The following is a 13,301-nucleotide window of genomic DNA, read 5'->3' as shown; positions in this document are numbered from 1 at the left end:
TCTGTGCTGAATGAGAAGTAACACACAATGAAGTCTTGATGCATCTCAATCATCCAGGAAAGTGAGTCTGTTGCTTCTGTTCATCTGGACGCAGCGTTTTGTGGGAGAAACGTGTCGTCATCATCAGGTGACGTCTTCAGTCTCAGCTGCAGGTTTCAGTCTTACAAACAGGACATTTGCATAAAGACTGAAAGCAGCTGCAGGAACGATGGGCTGGGAGCTCCGTTCCTTCATCTTAATTATGCAGATTCTCAGGACCATTGATCAACAACCACTGATCCATGTCCATGAGTCCCATTCACAGAGATGTGGGAATGGCTGCAGTCACAGCATGTAAGATGGAAATAAATGAGAAGTATTTAGCTGAAGTGGATTTGATTTATGTTACTTCTTTTTTAACTTGTAGTTCTACATTGGAAGATTATTGTGATATTGAAATATAAAAATACATTTATATTCTATTATTTTAACTCCTTTGTCCCACACGCCATCAAACTGTTTAACTCCTCTCTGGAGGGGAGAGGGAGGGGAAACAGGAGGACAAAGGAGGGAACAACTAAGCTGTAGTGCCTCTTCACCTCACTGTGCAATACCTTTTGTGCAATACTTTTGTAAATAGTCAACGGTGCAATAGACTCAATACTTGAAATGTGCAATTCACTTGTATTTTTATTTTTATTCCTATTTATTCTATTTATCCCCTTCGTATATTTTATTTATATTGTCTCTGTATTTATATATATGTGTGTGTGTATAACTCTGTAACTTCTGTCGGTGCTGTGCTTTTTTGGAAATCGAATTTCCCAGAGGAACCCACCCGAGGGATTAATAAAGTTCTATCTTATCTTATCTTATCTTATCTTATCTTATCTTATTTTCTCAAAATAAGCGTCACACTCGTGGAAGCCGGTGTAGCCGCCGAAACGCCTGCATTTATGGAGACTTTCAGCCCCAGGTAGGCCAGTTATGGATCTTGGGATCCACATTATGTCAGCAGCTGTTCTCCACCGTGAACTGTGTTCAAACAAACACGCTCACGCCTCACAGACGACAGCTTACAGTCCTGTAGAGATAAAGTGACTTCGTACAGCCCCGTCTTCAGTCTTGTGGAGATGATCTCGACGCTTTGGTGGATGTTACTAGCTCCTGTGCAGTATTTTGTAAAGACATGATTACACCCCGTAAGCGCGTTAAAATTTACGCTAACAATAAGCCATGGGTCACTAAAAGTGTCAAATCCTGTTTAAGGAAAAAGAGACAGGCCTTTAAAGAGGGGCTGTTACCGATTTTCAGACAGCTACCAAGGAAATGAAAATCGAGATGTTGAAAGCAAAACAGACAAAAACCTTCTTGAAAGCAAATTTGCTGCAAAAACTTTTGGGTCTGCCTGGACTTGTATGAAAACCATAGCAGGGTTTCAAAACCCCCAGAGCAGCAGTCAGGTCATTTTAGATGTTTTAATTCAGACAGAGATTTTCAAATGCTTTAAACATGTTTTATGCTCGTTTTAGTTCTTCTGATTTCAGCGAGGATATTTGGGAACTGAAACAGAAACTGAGAGATACTCAGCACTTTATCATTGAACTCAGCGATGTTAAAAAGGCCTTTCATACAGTCAATGTGAACAAGAGCCAGGTCCTGATAATATTAGTGGCCGCCTAATTAAATCTTGTGCTGATGAACTCAGTCCTATATTTCAGGTTATTTTTAACAAATCCTTGCAAACACAACATGTGCCCTCTCTTTGCAAAGAAGCAGTCGTGGTTCCTGTCCCTAAATCTAAACGACTTCAGGCCTGTTGCCTCACTTCAGTTGTCATGAAAGTCTTTGAAAAAATCCTCAGAAATGTGATTATGAAGAGACTGAAGGTCAGCTGGATCCAATGCAGTTTGCATACAGGCCCAACAGAGGAGTGGAGGACGCACTTTTGACTTTACTAAATCTGATTCTTAAACATGTAGAGAGTAAAGGGACTTTTGCAAGACTTCTTCTTATTGATTTTTCTTCGGCTTTTAATACAACACAGCCCCATATTTTAATTAAAAGACTTTTAGAACAGTTTGAAATCAGGAAAAACCTGCTGGGCTGGATTTTAGATTTTCTAACTGACAGGTCACAAAGAGTGAGAATAAATGGGGTTCTGTCTGACCCAGTGTTCTCCTCCACAGGTTCTCCTCAAGGCTGCGTCCTATCGCCCTTATTATTCACTCTCTATACAAACATGTGTCAGGGCAGACATGAAAACAGGGTCATTATTAAATATGCAGATGACTCTGTTATTGTCAGCTTACTGAAAGAGGGTGAAACTAACCACGGCCCAGTCATTGATGACTTTGTTCAGTGGTGGGAGGAGTCTTATCTCCAGCTGAACATATCTAAAACAAAAGACATGGTTGTTGATTTTAGGAAACAGCAAAATGGGCACGGAGTCACTTTAATTAAAGGTCAGAAAATAGAGCAAGTACAATCATATAAATATCTTGGGACCATAATCAATGAAAAACTGAACTTTGATCAAAATTGCAAATCAGTTTGTAAAAAGGGTCACCAGCACCTTTATTGCCTTAGGAAACTTGTTCATTTCCACATTGACCAAAAAATTGTAACTTTGTTTTATCGTTCTTTTATTGAGTCTGTTTTATCCTTTTGTTTGGTGGCATGGTTCGGTCAGACCTCTGTCACAGAGAAAAACTCTCTGAATCAGATAGTGAGATGGTCCAGTCGTCTGATAGCTGAGCCACAGTCTTGTTTAGCCTCCCTGTACTCTGAGCAGGTACAGAGGATGGCTTTATCAATCCTTAAAAATGGTTCCCATCCTCTAAGGGGTGAATTTCAGCTTCTTCCCTCAGGACGGAGGTTTCTATTTCCGAGATGCAGGACAAAGCGTTATAAAAACAGCTTTGTCCCCGTTGCTGTCACTGAATTAAATAAGAACTGTTTTTGATTCGAAATATTAAAGTATGTGTCACAGTGAGCTTTATATATTTACTAGGTATGTGTGTTTTTAAAGGGATGTCAAATGCTGCCATTTTTCTGTAAAGCTAATTTACCTTGCCTTTGGGTATAAATAAAGTTACCTTACCTGCAGACACTGTGCGCAGAGGTTCAGGAGCAGAAGTCCCGTTGTGAACATATCACGGCAGACCCGACGATGTTTGCATGAACGCGCTTTTTTAAAAAGTCAGGTCAAGGCTCCAAAAGCCCAAAGGCGATATAACAGTTTGTGTTTGCTACATGGATCATTGTAGTTCAGCTTTCCTTTGTTATATTTCTTTAAGAGCTCAAAATGTGTTCATTACATAAATCAAATGTAATTTTCTCTGTAGCACTTCATGGATTTCATAAGCAACACACTGTAGTTGTTCACACAAAGCATAAAGGTAAAAACAATACACACAGTGTTATCTTCATTTTAGATGTCACAAAGTATTTGCGGCTCCCAGTGTTTTCCCGAACCCTGACCCTTTGCGTGGAAACCGGGTCCAAAAGGCTCTTTGGGTGTTAAAGGTTGCTGACCCCTGCACTAGGCCCAACTGACACATATATTTGATTCCAAATACAAAAAATAATGTGTAACCTGCTGGAAGAATGTAGGAGGTTGAGACAGGATCTCAACACTTGGTGTCTGCAACAAAAGACAACAATATGTGGGCCGATCGTGGCTCAAGAGTTGGCAGCTCGTCTTGTAATTGGAAGGTTGCCGGTTCGAGCCCCGGCTTGGACCGTCTCGGTCGTTGTGTCATTGGGCAAAAAAGCACTTTGGGGTCCTTAGGGACGAGTAAAGCGCTCTACAAATACAGGCCATGTAATGGCAGAAACATTCTCTAGTGTAAATCCTGACTAGTTCATTAACTACAGATCAGTTTCAGTGAACATTATTCACAGAGGGATCTGAGTTCCTTATACCAGACTCTACAGAAACTGTAACACTGTGCAGCTCTGCGACTCAACAATATGACAACAATGTAACACACACTAGAATCATCAAATAAAGCCCCACTAACCACTAGAACTAGAACTAACTAACTAGCACTGGACACTTGCATATTAGAGATTTCTACCACCATAGGAGGCGAGATATCATCCTTGAACCAGAGCATCCAGCCCTCAATTTCGGACATAAAAAGCGACGTGGCCAGGCATGATAACACTTTGACTGAACTGCAGGACTGTGCCTCGAACCACTCTGACACCATCGCCACTCTCCAGGCCACTGTGGAGCGTTTGTCTGCGGAGGTAAAGAAGTTAGATGAGAGATGTGGAGCTCTTGAGGCACTCCAGGAGGAATCATTTAAGAACTGCAGGAATACCAGAAGGCACAGAGGGACCCAAGATGACTGAGTTGGTTCACACCTGTTGGCGGAGGCGCTATCTCTCGAGGAGAAGCCACTCATCGATCGAGCACATAGAGCGAATCGCCAGCGTCCCAAACAAAGTCATCTTCCTCGGCCCGTCATCTTGAGATTGCACTACTACCACATTGGTGAGGAAATTCTGCTGAAAGCTGCAGAGAACAAGAACCTGATGTATAAGGGTTTTTAAAATAAACATCCTCCCAGATTTCCCTCCCTCTGTTGGAAACGCAGAGCCGCGTTTGCAAATATGAGAGGAAGACTACGTGGGATGACCGGCGTCAGGTACAGACTGCTATACCCTGCAAAGCTGTTAGTGACCCATGGTGATGTGAGGAAAAGCTTTACCGATCCCAAAGAGACCGTAGACTACGCGGAGAAGCACCTCTCCCACCCACCTTCAAATGTATTAAAAGCAAGGATATATCTATATGTCTAACGCTGACACAGCACTGTGTTTCTTCTTTTCCCTTTATATTCCATGTAAAGGTGAATATGGAGCGTTTATGGAGCTCGTTTATTGACCAGCTGTCAGTTAGAAGGTAAGAGTTACTAGGTTAACAGAGGTTAGCAGTAACAGTACGGGGAAGTATATTGTGTTGTTCTTTTGTTGTTTTTTATTTTATCGTACTTTACTTTGTTATTTTGATTTTACCTGTTGTGAGTGCTTCCCGTAATTCTCCTTTTTCTTGCGCCGCTGCGGCCAGAGTTCACAACATTACATATTTTTGTATCTATAAACAGGAAGCTGACACTCTCCAGACTTTATCAAAGGTGTGAGCGTCACAGCAGAGGCCTTTGTGTCAACGTAGCTGAAGACAAAACACAGAAACACATGAAGGAGATTTTCCTGGCCTGGATTTTATACAAATATTCTGCAGTACATCAAAAATGAAAGAAAACCATTTGTCAATATATGAACATCACCTCTGAAGTTACAGAGCTTTGATTGGAGACACAGCTGAGCGTTTTGCATTTTGCATAATTAATTACATAATTAATTATGTAACCATAATTAAATGGTTACATCATCTTTAAAGTCCCCAGAGATCAGGAAAAGGGCCTGAGGGTGCTGTGTTTGGAGTCTGCTGGTTACAGTGTGCAGGACCTCACAGGCTGCTGCAGCGTTAGCAGAGGGCGGGACATACACAGCTATCATAATCACGTGTGTAAACTCTCGTGGTAGATAGTACGGTCTCATGCTAACCGCTAGCAGCTCAATGTCCTTACAGCATAGCGTCTCTTTGATAGAGAAATGCCCAGAGTTACACCATCTATCGTTCACAAACACAGCCAGACCCCCTCCTCCCTTCTTACCACTCTCCGCTGTTCTGTCATAAGAGGCTCAGCAGCTAAAGCAGCACACCTGGGTCTCCCAGCCTATTAAAAGCAGCCCTTTGCTTCACCTGCTTCACTAAACATTATTATTTTAAGCAGAGTGGTGTGATTTATGTAGGCATTGCTGTGTGACAGGATGACTTTTCTTGCACACCCACCAAATGAGGGCGCACATGCTTCCACGCCCACTGGTGACTGCACACATCCTTTCAAGGAAGCATTTCATTCATCCCTAACAAATGGAACAAAACACTGTGCAGCGTGTTCAGGTTTGAACGTGGCCCTGGCCTCTCTCTGCATCCACCTGGCACATGCAACACACATCCACTCCCTGCTGAACTGCTTGTATTTGATGTGTTGAAGTTTTGGTAAAGTTTGAATAAATTCCACTTTATTTATAGGAACATTTCATCTGTGGACTCCTGCTTCCCCTCTCCTTGAGCCAGTTTGTGACGGGAACATGACATAAGAAAAGTAATTTATCCCTTTTTGATTCTGTGTATCTGGCGCTCATCCAGTGAGTTCACACTTGGCAGAAACAGACTGAATTTGTCTGGAGAACTTTGGCTTCAGCCAAGTTAGATAAACACACTGTGTCTCTGTCAAAACAGCAGTGTAGTTGTGGCACCCCTGTGAGGGAATGACCACATGAATATTATTTTGTGTAAAACACTCATGTAACGGGACATTTTTCATTGCTATATGTATTTATTTTCAGTTTCTTTAAGAGGATAGAAAATCCATGTAACAGGGATTCATTTTATGTTAGAAAGCAGTGAGGGCGGAACTTTGGTGCTTGCTCCGGGGTTTCGGGGAGCAGTAAGTGGAGCCCACCTTCCGCTGCTTCCTCAGACACGTTCTGGAGGAAAGCAGAGACGCATCGTGTCTTCCTTACTCTGCTCTTCACCTGCTTTTACAGGTCGGTACACGGTGCTCGCACCGAAAATGTTGTTTATTGTCACCATGGTTACCCACGTTAATGTGAATGGGAGAGTTAAGGCGGTCCGCCAAAGTTATTTATATGTAAACACGGGAGAAAACCAGAGGAGTGTCCCGCGCGACCGCACCGCGAGCCCGCTCGTTAGGTGGAGCGCTCGTGAAGCAGAGTCAGTGCGCTCCTATGCTCTGTGCAAACGTGTTGTAATGCTCCAATCAAATCAGTTCTGTGAGATGTGAATGTTAATAGTTCTGTTAAAGTGACTGAGTAGATTAGCTAGTGTAACACAAGCACTCTGAGCAACTCTGTGTAGCTAACAGAGGCATTCATGGGTTGATTCAACAAGCTGTGTTTCATGATGCACTAAATAGTGATTTTGCCAGTAAATTACTGGAGGGAACAAATGTAATGTATTTACCAATGCTGTTATTGAATAGAACTGTTTAGCCAGTAAGACACTGCAGAAGACAATGTGATGTGTTTATTGATATGATAAAAGGATGTAGCTGTTATGGAAAGAAGTGTGAACTTGAGAAACTGAACCAGTTAAAAAGAGTATATTTCACTGATGTTGTGAAATAAGTAAATGTAATTGATGTGAATGAGGAACCAGCTGAACAGTATATTGAAAGCTCATGTTTAGTGTTTTATAGCATTTATTTGTGTGAAATAAATCAGACTCAGACACGTTCTGGAGGAAAGCAGAGACGCATCGTGTCTTCCTTACTCTGCTCTTCACCTGCTTTTACAGGTAACATATTTGTCATCGAGGTCTTCATCCTTGGGACCCGTAACATAGTAACTTCTTCATTGTTATACTTCTATAGTTTTCCCATTTTGTGAGCTGTGGATGTGGAAAGTGTCTCAGTGACACATCCACATGAAAACGGCGTTACCTTCGTTCATTTGCACGTCAAATGAACGAGCTGTTTGGACTTTAACGTCACAGCTGATGCTTCGATACTCGAACTCAAGAGTTCAGCTTCCACTCAGAGGTACAAGTACACACAGCAAAGATAAACGTGTACACAAGGTGGAACCCACAAGTGCACAGCTCCAACCAGAGATGGGCAGTAATCCGATTACTTTTTTCAAGAAATGAGTAAAGTGAGGGATTACTATTGCAAAAAAGGTAATTAGATTACTGTTACTTTCCCGTAAGCACACTGCGTTACTGCGTTACTAAAACCGCAGCTGTGTGCAGATGAACAATGGATAATCTATCGAGTGTGGAGAGAGTGTGAGCGTGCAGCGTTTAAAGCGTGGAAGCACTGACCTTACTTTGAGTTTGACTCTGTAAAAAGTGACAAAAACATTAGCATCCGCTGTTCACTGCGTGGGAAGACAACATGCTCACTCACTATGTGTTAATGGGCATGCTTATTTATAACTTTGATAAAATGTCATAAAAATAATTCCATGCCAGCTCACCATTGGTGATCAGGTAGTTTCTGTTCCAGTTCCAGTCCCATAAATCATGAAGCTTGCTGCCAGAAAAGCTTCAAATCTCCTTTGAAAGCTGTTTGTGGTCTTGATTGTGGGAGCTTCAGTTGTCTGACTCCAGCTGCCACACAGTGCTCACTGATATCATTTGCAAAAACCCCAGTGTGACAATATTTATCAGTGAAGCAGAAATCAGGAAGTGACGACTTTTCTTTGAACATTTGCTAAGGCTAAGCTGTGCTTTCTACCACAGTTGGGAATTTCCTGGTTTACAACAAATTATTGTGTCAACACCGCATAAGATTTCAAACTACAGGAAAATCACTGGAGTTATAAGAGGCAGACAACCACACACACACCACATGCATGCTGTTGCTATTTATTGTGGATTAACCTGTCAAGGGCAAGAACAAAAGAATTCTGCCTCAAATACAGGAAATCATAGCTTTCCTGTATTTCCTCCATTGTTGGCATGCTGGTTAGTGCTGTTGCTCCACAGTAAGAAGGTCCTGGGCTAAATTATCCATGAATGTAAACGGCTGTGTGTTTCTATCTGATAGACTGGTGAGCTGTCCAGGGTGTACCCTGCCTGGTAACCTATCACTTCAGGGTTATTTCCCAGCCCTGCTGCAACCAGGATAGAGATAGGAGGATGGTAGTTGTTGTAGACCCATTCAATTTCAATTGAAGGATTAAAATGTTCCAGGAGCTCAACTTACTCCATCTGAACATGTTTCAATCGTGTTTTATGAACACAACATGCAGGTTTACTGAAAATGAAAAGGTTGTGTTGATTTAACTCAGTTGTTTAAGTTTCTGCCAAAGCTAAACCTTTGTGTGCAACCAGTGTCCACTATTGAATCAAGTAAATCCAACATGTTTTTGTCAGTGCAAAAGGAGTTACGGTGCCTGTATTCCTGCACAATATTGTCCCGGGAGGGAGGAAAACTTTCTGGTGAAGTTTTGGTTGATTTTTGGGTTTTGCTTGACACTAGGTTGATTTTATCAGTGAGGTTTGGATTGTTTTCTTTCTCTAAGAGAGAGAAAGATGGTTTTATGCTTGGACATGTTTGCAATGGGCCCCAGTATTTGTTACTTTATTAGTATTTTATTGGTTGCGTTTGTTTGTGCTTTTGTTACAGTGCACTGAGATAAGAACATCTGAGAGGTGTGATCCACCGGTGGTGATATTTTGGTATTTTGTGAGTTCCCGATTTAACAAATCAGCTCTTTAATCCAGACCTGAGAGGTTGAACTTTAAAGCGCTATAAAATATTCTTACTGGAAACAGTGGCAAAGTGTTTTTCTCCATGATTATAATGGGCTTGGGAGAAATTCACTTATATGTGACATTGATCACATGAGAAGTCCTGAGCCTAAAAGGATTGCAGCGAGTCAATCCAGTCCAAAAACAAGGAGCTGTTTTCCTTTAAAATGATGACGTCATCTTGCTGGTGATGGAGGCTCGAATAGGCTGCGCGTGAGACTCCATTATCAGCAATATCTGGTATGAATGTGTGTGGATGTATGCATGTGACTGGACTGTGACGGACTGACGACTAAAAGTTTAACTGACTTGATACTGAGACAAAAACGGTGCCGACTTTAGGATTAGTGAATGTCCACAACAATTCACCCAGCCTGTAGAAGAAGGGTGGAGGTTTTGTCTTGCTTTGTTTGTGCAGGAGCAGAAGGATGACAGAGACTAAAGGGGGAGGCTGTAGCTTCACATGAGTGTGAGCTGCAGACTGAACCCTTTGGTTGCTAATGTTGAGTCACTGATGTTTGCATTAAGAAAATTGTGTTTTATTAGCTGTGTTTTAATTAAGGTATCACATTATATTGTTGGGAATGTTAAATGCTAAAGTGAAGAAAAGCTTTGATTTCACTCATGACTGAACATGTTATTATTAACCATAGCAGGCCACTGTAAAGAGTCAATTAACTGTTATAGAGGAAAAAAGGCCAAAAACTCTGTTAATACCTATGAATAACAGGCAATGATAGACTTGTCACATTCAAAATAGAGATATGTAATAACAAACACGGGTCCGTGTCATTTAGGTTCTCCATTGAAATAGTCAATCATTTAGAAAAGTAGAATATATATATATATGTCTCAACGCTGTTTCTCAATAATATTACAAACCTAAAAACTATTGTTGTGGAAGATAGAAGTCACTGTGACAGCCCTCTGACTGTGGAGGACGTTTGTAATCCTATTTCTGCACTTAAGGCCAACAAATCTCCCGGCACAGATGGTTTAACTGCAGAGTTTTATGAATCATTTTCTAATCTCCTGGCTCCGTTCTTACTGCAGCTTTTCATAGGAAGTGTAGAGAATAACATCCTCCCTCCTACTCTTACTCAGGGTCTCATAACCCTTATTCCAAAGCCAAACAAAGACTTACTTCTTATTGATAATTGGAGACCCATCTGTCTGCTCAATGATGACTATGAGATTATGGCTTTAGTACTTGCTAACAGAATGAAAGAGTTCTTGGACACAATTATCGATGAGACACAATCAGGCTTTATGAGAAACAGAGACCTTTCTAAGAACATGAGACTGGTTTTAGATCTACTTGATTACTCTGATTTGGTATCTGACTATAGCTTCATTCTCTTCCTGGATTTTTAAAAGGCTTTTGATACAATTGAACATCAATTTATTTTCCACTCTTTGGAAAAATTTGGCATTTTTCTGTAAAGCTATCAAAACCTTGTACACGAATGGCAATAGCTCAATTAAAATGATTAAGACTCCACCCCGAGATTTGACCTGTTATACAAGGAATCAGCACAGCTGATAAGGAGCTCATCATCAGCCAGCTAGCTGATGACACCACACTCTTCTTGAAGAATGCAAATCAAATCCGTCCAGCCTTTAGTGTTATTAGTGATTTCTCTGAGGCATCTGCTTTATGTCGAAATCTAAAAAAATGTGAATTACTAGCAATTAAAGGCTGCACTGCAAATGCTCACTGTAACATTTCTGTTAAACAAGAAGTCACATATCCAGGACTGTTGATATCCAAAGACCAAAAGTCAAGATGCTCGTCAAACTTGTCAAACAGTGTTGGGGAATTCTCAATGGTGCTTGGTGCCATACCCTCAGGGACTTTAATGTTATATAAAAACACTGACAGCTCAATATCTGCCTCAGTCACTCTCCCTGATCCAGCTGAGTCAGCAGTGGGAAAAATCTGCTTTTCACAGGAACTTGGTAACAGCAATAAGAGAATACGTAGTTTATTATGGCGGGGAGTCTCTGGCTGGCTGCAGCGGCATCTAATAACCAACTCGCAAAACAAAATAAAAACACAACAAACAGATATTATGATACAGACTTATAATCTGCACCGATGTTTTTTCTAAATTATATAAAGTGAGCGCGAGAGCCCTCGGTGCGCCTGCGCGCTGCTGAAGTCAAAGTAAACTTTATTGTCAAAGGAGCTTGCATAGAAAAGCGTCTGGACTTCTTTAAGTTACTTGAAGACGTTTCACCTCTCATCCGAGAAGCTTCTTCTTTTGTCCCTCTGTGGGGGGTCACTCCCACTAGGTTTATATCTGGGACTCTCCACCATTTGACCTTAGAACTGAAGAAGCTTCTCGGATGAGAGGTGAAACGTCTTCAAGTAACTTAAAGAAGTCCAGATGCTTTTCTATGCAAGCTCCTTTGACTACGATGACCTGGATGACTGAGAACCTTCACAGACATAAACTTTATTGTCATCTCCGCTACAGACAGTCCAGCATATCCGGTTGTTCAGTCTGACGTCACTAGCCGTGTCTGGGCCTAAACTCCGCTGCAGGTCCATATATCAAACGATCACTATGGCATTACTGAGAGTTAAAAACTGTCTAAAGTCTTTCATCTTTAATAAAATGATCAGCGTTCTGCTCTACCAGGTGTAACAATTGAGTTTAACATCCAGGCATCCATGAAAACGGAATTTATGACATTTAACGGAGTTAGAAGTTAGCAGGGAGTTAGCTCGCTAGCTTCTATCTAAATACAATATAGCATGTCCTGACTGCAGGGTTTTGGAAACAAATTAAAACGTACAGCTCTGCTATCACTTCCAGCATAAATGAAGACAGAAAGCTAAACAGCAGTGACGTTTGTAGGGTTACTGAAGTTGGGCTAGCTGGTATATAATGATGTGCTACGTGACCGCTAGCGACACAGCTATGTTAGCATAATATAAACAAGATAACTTTTTTTTCCACTCGATAAAAGTTAACGTGAGTGTTCTCGGTGGTCAGGAACAAATGTAATCGCATGGCAGGATGCTGTAAAAGGACCAAACTTCAGCCAGGAGAACAACTGAGATAATCCATCCACAATACGAGGTTAGTCATTCATATACTGCTGCATGGGCTGGGCTGTAGTTACATCCTAAGGTTTTAAAAACTGAGCTTAAATAAATGATTAGCGGTAATAAAAGCCGAGGGAGGTCAGCGGTGATCACTGACTGTTTTAGGAGCTTTTTGAGATCAAATAGAAGAAAATACATAACATTAAACATGTTAACAACACAAAGCTATATTAAACGCAGACTACTTTAGACCCGGAAGTAGGATTCGTCTTGTCATCACTGAACAACCGGATAGAGAGACGAGACGACGAGGCTGCAGTTACAGCGGTGCAAGTAAACAAACAATAAATATAAGAAGAGTAAGAAAATAAATCTACACTTTAGGACTCGGGGTAAAGGATCAATAACAATTTAATTTATAATTTACAGTTTGATGATTTAAAGTCTCACACAACCCGTCAAAAGGGGCGGGGCCGGCTGCTTCCAAGTAGAGCGCATTTCATTTATAATGATGTAAATCCAAGCCCATCATGGATTCACGATCTGAATCCTGGGTTGTGTGAAATCCCAGAAATCAACCTTAGACAAAGTGAATCTGTGAACTAAGGTGTAGGTCTGTTAGGTTAATTGTGCTGATCCTCGGGTTGGGGGATTTGTGTTTGTACTGCAGCGCAAAATTCAAACCAATGGAAGATGGACAACAAAAGTTCAAAGCCATCAGGTGCTCAGGTTAGAAAAAAGAGAAAAGATGCAGGTAAGCAGACGTGTGATTTTCTCCTGTCACTTTCTCGTCATCCCTGACGTGCTCTCCGTTGTTGTTTCCCTGCTAATTTTAGCATCACACGGCACAACTTCTGTATCACGTGGTATAAGGCTCCGCCCTTGTCATTTGTTGAGCAGGAAGAGTGA

The sequence above is a fragment of the Mchenga conophoros genome, linkage group LG3 (assembly GCF_057382185.1).
Source record: "Mchenga conophoros isolate Kocher_MC1m ecotype Shallow Benthic linkage group LG3, M_conophoros_male_GT1.1, whole genome shotgun sequence".
In the NCBI taxonomy this organism is placed as follows: Eukaryota; Metazoa; Chordata; class Actinopteri; order Cichliformes; family Cichlidae; genus Mchenga; species Mchenga conophoros.
Note: the sequence above shows the minus strand (reverse complement) of the source record.